General features: G+C 35.9%; 1 protein-coding gene across 8 annotated transcripts in view; it reads left to right on the top strand.

Annotated features, from left to right (window-relative positions):
- Nucleotides 1-6,545, top strand: part of LOC134755750 (cytosolic carboxypeptidase 1-like) — a 136,938-nt gene that overhangs the window by 62,187 nt on the left and 68,206 nt on the right. The gene's annotated exons all lie outside the window — the stretch shown is intronic.

Here is a 6,545-nt window from a genome sequence, read left to right as displayed (position 1 = left end):
TATTTAAAACGCCGTATGTTACCCACACAGGTCATCATTTTAAACATTACAAGTATAACTACCAATTGTATTTTAATCTTGCGAGGATTAAACTTGTTCAACTATTCGATTGCCGAATATCTAACTACAATTCAATTATATTTGCTCCGTATTAGACGTTAGACCAATGCCTATATTAAAAATATCCAATCTGTTCTAACTGAAAGGTATTAGCAATCATTCGCACAAGGAGTCAGCGGGCGCGCACTGTGACATTGACATTGCGCCGCGCAAACAAATGCGGAGCTGAGTTCAATATTAGATGTTGAAATAAAAGCAAGTAGGCTTGAAAGAGCGCCGCCAGGGCCACTCAGACATGTTGCTTGGGAGCACGTTAATTGCTGGCACGGTGTTTGCACCGCTCGGCGGTCTTTGACGCGCATCTAGACCAATCTCAGCCCTCAGTCGTTAATGGAAGTTTTATTTTTAATTCTAATGTAATTTTCAACGTTTCTAATCGAATTTGAACTGTTGTGAGACATACTAACATTAAATAACCACCGTTCAACGTTTCTCGTAAATTTTAAACGATATTGTTCTGTAAATGTGCCATTTAGTCTAACTTGCTTATTTTATATAGATAGTCGCATCTTCTACATTTTACTACTACTTCTACCTTATATTATTTATTAGATATCTTACAAATTAAAACCAAAATTATAGGTCCAAGCTTATAATGCATAAATAAACTTTATACTAACTACGGTTCATCTTTAAAAATATTTTCTTTCTTTAAAATCGGTAAAAAGTGTAATCTCTCACCCGTGTCATAAAAAAGAGTCGATTGACATCTCATCACTCATGCTGTTTTACTAAAACAATTCAGTCCACAGCTTCAAATGCCAATAAGAACTAATTCCACTAGAGTAATTCTTCACTACCTACGTTAAGTAATCTCTCGTAGCCGCCCTCGTAGACCTCGTACTTAAGACCTACCTAAACTCAGCTAATTATTACCCTATTGGACCTACAATACAAGACATAACAAAATTCTAGAACCCTAAAGGTATATTAAAAATATTTTTAATCTCAACTGATGCCTATCAGTCTCGTTATTGATGCCATGAATTTTATTTTGCGCTGATGCAAGTCGATAAAATAAAAGCATTTTTTTTGTATAGAATCAAGGAATTACTTTAATAACTGCAAAAAGAAGAAAAATGTTTGATATATTGCCGATACAAAGGGTTTTACATCTGAAGATGTTACGCCGCTACGCGGAGCATTTAATTAAGCGGGCGCATGACTCGTTGTTTTGAATAATAGGTGGCAATAATGGGACCGCACATGTGCTCAAACAAAACTAATAGCGCAAGTAGCGCAACCGCGATACCAAGGTACCATCAGGTTCGGAAGTTGCTGTACCTACATTTTTATATTTTGTCGCAGTAACACATTGAATGCCACTAAAAGTAAAATGTTTTAAACCAAGAAAGACAAGGCTCTACAGCGTTCCGGACTGTTCCGGATTACCGAACCTACACCAAGTGCTCCTTGTGCTCCAAGCTGCTATTATGCTTGCAAATTGCTCATTTTTAGGGTTCCGTACCCAAAAGGTAAAAACGGGACCCTATTACTAAGACCCCGCTCTCCGTCTGTCCGTCTGTCTGTCACCAGGCTGTATCTCATGAACCGTGATAGCTAGACAGTTGAAATTTTCACAGATGATGTATTTCTGTTGCCGCTATAACAACAAATACTAAAAACAGAATAATATAAATATTTAAATGGGGCTCCCATACAACAAACGTGATTTTTTTGCTGTTTTTTCCGTAATGGTACGGAACCCTTCGTGCGCGAGTCTGACTCGCACTTAACCAGTTTTATTTTACATTATCTCTTGTTATTCAGTTAAGCATATCTGTGTTGCGGTTAATCCCATAATTGCACAACTTTTTTGCAAACATTTTCTGTTAACTTATTCAAGGAATTCAAGAACGCGACAATTATGCATACCTTAGTTATGTCTGCAAGCAATTTAAAAGTTCACTGACACGGCGATGAATGCTTTAAAGCCTGAGAGAGTTATGGAGTTCTAAGTCTCAGAAAGAACAAACGAAACAAATGAACGATTGTTGTCAGATTCTCGATCATTGTCGGGAGTTTTGCGATGAAGACGGTCAATCTAACGTTTGTGAGTGCCGCCGCGTTCTCGGTGGTCGTTGTCATGTTCTCTGATTACAACTATTACGATAATGCTTACCGCTATCGTTTTAATGGCATTTTTTTTAAAAACTTGTAATAGTTAACCGCAATTGCAATGGAAGTTCACGGGAGTAAAAATAAAATGGCATGCGGAGTGGAGTGACTTCGGCACGACGGGCTCGCGTAATTCGCGTAGTGGCTGCGCGCTGTTTACAGTATTATGTTAATGTTGCTTTACGCAGAAGTTATAGTCTGTGAGTTAAAATAACGGCTTGGTTGAATTTACACATTTAATTTTAGATTACATTCGTACTTTATACTTTGATTGTTTTAAACAACGTTACACGAATTTAATGACAAAAGAATGAAAACAATTAAGTTTTTTAAATGGTTTCCATACTTTTTTCATAGCCACTCATTTTGTATTTTAAATAAATTTGAATCACAGATACCTAACACTGTCGTAAAAGGAAACCATTCAATGAATTTCTAAATTGTGCAAAATATTAATGTTCTTAAACACAGGTGAAATTTACAACCGCAACATGAAGTTGAAGTTAAAATGTCTATATTTTGCAATAGTTGAGTCTGTATTGAGCTACACACTGGATTGCTATGGTCTTAAATACTTTTAAACCATACATAGATAAATTAGAAGCACTACAGATTAGATTTCTAAAACTACTATTATTATTATTTTTTAAATACTTCCATTTAGTTTGAAGCATAAATTCCTTCTAGCAGTTAACAACCATGGCAATGAAGAACATAGCTCACTATTAATAGAATATAAGCATAAAACAAGGACAGTTACCGCGCGAATTTGAAGTCCCCCGGGTTAGTAACTATTTTGGTGACAGAACTCTAAGGAAAAGACTTCCGTATTTCCTATCTAGTCTACCCGAGAATATTCGGCATGAGCCAAATAAAAAGCGCCTTAAAACTGTACCTACTGCAAACACTTAAGTGACAATTGCACACGTGTCACTTAAGTGTTTAGATTAAATAATAATTATAAATTATAACATAATGTACATAAAAAATATATGTGTATGTAGAGAATTTACCTGCAGACAAATTGTAAATACTGTTATTCAGGGATCTGTCTAGATTTAAGCTCTTAATAAATAAAATGAAAAAAGTTATTGAAATTATTACCAATAGAGTAATCGTTGTTCATGTATGATTTTCTATAAAGTACATCAATTTCGATTATAATTAGTTCGACCTTTTCTAAAGCTTCGCAAAAAGCTTTGATAAAACTGGCACATTCATCCCACCGCAGCTCGCAGCTTATAGAGAGTAAATTAAACAAACAACAAAAGTGAGCCTGATGCCATGCTGAAGCCGGGGCTCGCTTAGCATGCGTCGGCGCTTCGAGACAAGTGCGCATTTGCGGTGCCCATTCAATGGAGCAATTGCATCCTTAACTCGAGCAAATCGAGCAGTTAGCCGCGGTCGCCGGTCTTCCGTAAGCTTAACAAATTATTAGCCTGCTGTCTCACGATTTCCTCCAGGGGACTGCTGTAATGTAGCAGGAAACATCCGGATACTCTCACGGTTAATTTATTCAAATTTTGCATAAATTATAATGTGCTTACGTACTAAGTCGTTAAATTTTCTTAGGATTATCTAGGCACAGTACAGAGTCCTATTAGAGTGGCAGCATTTTATTAATACTATAATTCAAAATATTTTAGAAGTGGTTTTAAATATAACGTCTTATATATTGAAGCTAAGATTTTTTCTTGTTCTATATGTTCTATATAAGTAGGTAAACTCGATTTTTCAAACAATTAGGTCCAAGAACACATTTAAATTACATATTTATTTACCCTCAGCTTGTTTGTCCCCCCCTACGTTCAGCTTAGATGATCCCACGGAAAAGCCAAGAACTCCAATCTTGTTTGTCTTAATGCTTATTAGAATTAGAAGCTGGTTGTTTTTCCGTCTCACCGATGACGGGATCATTGGCCTGAAGCTCAATTACCCAACATTTGCGATGAAGTGTAATAAGATAGGTAAGTTTTTTTCTTATTTGTAGATAGAAATATTCCATTGCAGCGCCCAAGTTTGGCATTCCGTAAAATTGTTGGAACGAATCACTGAGCGATATTGTTGATGCGAGTGCTTTAAGCAAGTAATAAACATAAAATTATTTAAAGATGCAACGCCCAAAGAATATCCTAAAAAAACAAGTGCACGCCTAGACAGGGCATTGGGTGGCGATGGTTTGGCATTGAAATCATATTCTTTAATCTGAGTGTATGTACGTGTCTATTGCTTATGTTTATGGGGATTATAATCGCTTGTAAAACGATATCTACAACTATATTCAAAACAGTTTTTTTATATAGTTGCCTACCTAAGTTTAAATTGCTGCGTTTGTATTAGAACATTTCTACAAGTGTTAATACATATTTTTAACCTTGATTTTAAGCAGCAATTCCTCTGGTATATTTTCTGCATTTGGATAAAGATAACTCTATATTGATCTATTTTACTGCTTCTCTTTGTAACAGGAATTCATTTCCACGACCTTTACTTAATTGCTCGTTTTTGTTTAGTTTTCGATGTATTTCTCTAGAAGTCGTGACTGCTTAACGGCATCAGAAGTTTTTGAATGCTGGCCAATTGTGGAGGTCGTGCTGTACGGGCAGCCAACCGTGGTCCGCGCTGGTTCCCTAGAGATGATATCGCATCTCCACGCCGTTACTGATGAAAACAATAGCGAATACTATAACCGTACCTATTTCATTTCAAATGTCTTTGAACTACAAAATGCAGCAGGTGTCATACACAATGTTTGTGTTTTTTTCTATCTTCTCAGTTATTTCTTTTTACCAGCAATAAGACAAGAAATTTACAAGATTTAACAATGTGTTCTGTAATTGTCAACACATAAAAACCTCTTTTTTGTTACACAATTTCTCCTAGTTATTTACAATATTAATGAACTTATGAAGAAAAAAAAATTATTCATGCTATTTTATAAACTCTTTTATGGAACACCAATCAACACTTTCTCATTCATTGGAAATATTGGAATTGATTTACATGACTATTATTAAGAATAGCAAAACCTATCTCGAAAAAAAATCTCATACTCGTAATTTCGTTTCACTGCTTTCATTTCAATGCCCTTTGCAAACTTAAATGAATTAACTTTTTCCTTGTTTTCATTACTAATATGAGAATGGCCCGTATATTTACTATTTACTCTTAGATTAAGGCGCCGTGAGTTCAGGTTCTTTTCTCAATCTCACTGAGCGTGAGCGTGAGCGAGAGAGATATCATTGTTTTTGAATCGTTATTTTTATTTTAGTTATATTAAACAAAAAAAAGGATTAAATGATGAAAGTGTATGCCCATTTTTCCATTTAGAATCATTTAGAATCATTTATTCATCAATTGTGCATTACAGGTAATGAATACAGGTGTTATAAACAATTTGTTCTCTGTAATATGTTTCGTGTTTTTAGAAGTAATTTTCATATAAGTATTAGCTTTTATGGTGCGTTTTAGACCTGTTCGTTATTTTTTTTCTATCGAGCGTAAGTTGTTTAATAAGGTTTCAAATCAATGAAGTTACTTCAGAAAGGTTTTTATTCATATTTTTTGGCAACCGTATTATGATCTAAAAATACGTCACGATTTTGTAAAAACTGCTTACTGAACTCACTGCACCTTAATGCATGCACCCACCGTAAAATCCGCACGTCGTCTCGTCATTTATTTAACTCGTCGCGGCTCCGGTGGCCAACCCATAGTATATTAATGTGACATGGCAAGGAAAGCCATGTATTGATTCCCCCGACATCGTCGAGACAACGACGGTTAAGTGTTTAAGCAATTATTGGCTCCCCAGAGAAGCTGGACCGAGGCTAGATCGGTCCCGTCCCGTCCCGTTATAATAAGCCCTGCGCTGCGCCCAGCGCTCGATGCTGAGGTGTCAGAGGTGTGGTCACTACCTCATACTTGCCCTATAATTTCCCGCCAACCCCATCATTCGCTTGATGTTAAATAAAATAATTATTTTCATCACTTACGTAATTCATCGTAATCAGCTCCCCGGGCTTAGATAGCTGTTATCATTTCATCAGATTCACTAAGAATATTGTATAGATAAGCAGTTATATAGTTTAATGTGCTTTCCGTTACATGCGCTCGTAAGTCTGGGATAATGACCTCATCGTCTTGTTTAGTGCTAGGCTTACCTGCATGGCGTCTCATAGTAATTAATTATACCTAAGTATAATTAATTAATTAAGTTTAGAATAAGGTCGTTGCCATCGCCAAAGGACTTTTTCGATTTTTGACAAAGTTGCGTTTGTGGTTTGGCGCTCGAGGTCTCAAACATG

This window comes from Cydia strobilella, chromosome 3 (genome assembly GCF_947568885.1).
Source record: "Cydia strobilella chromosome 3, ilCydStro3.1, whole genome shotgun sequence".
Taxonomy (NCBI): Eukaryota; Metazoa; Arthropoda; class Insecta; order Lepidoptera; family Tortricidae; genus Cydia; species Cydia strobilella.
Note: the sequence above shows the minus strand (reverse complement) of the source record. Positions and strands in the feature narration are given on the sequence as shown.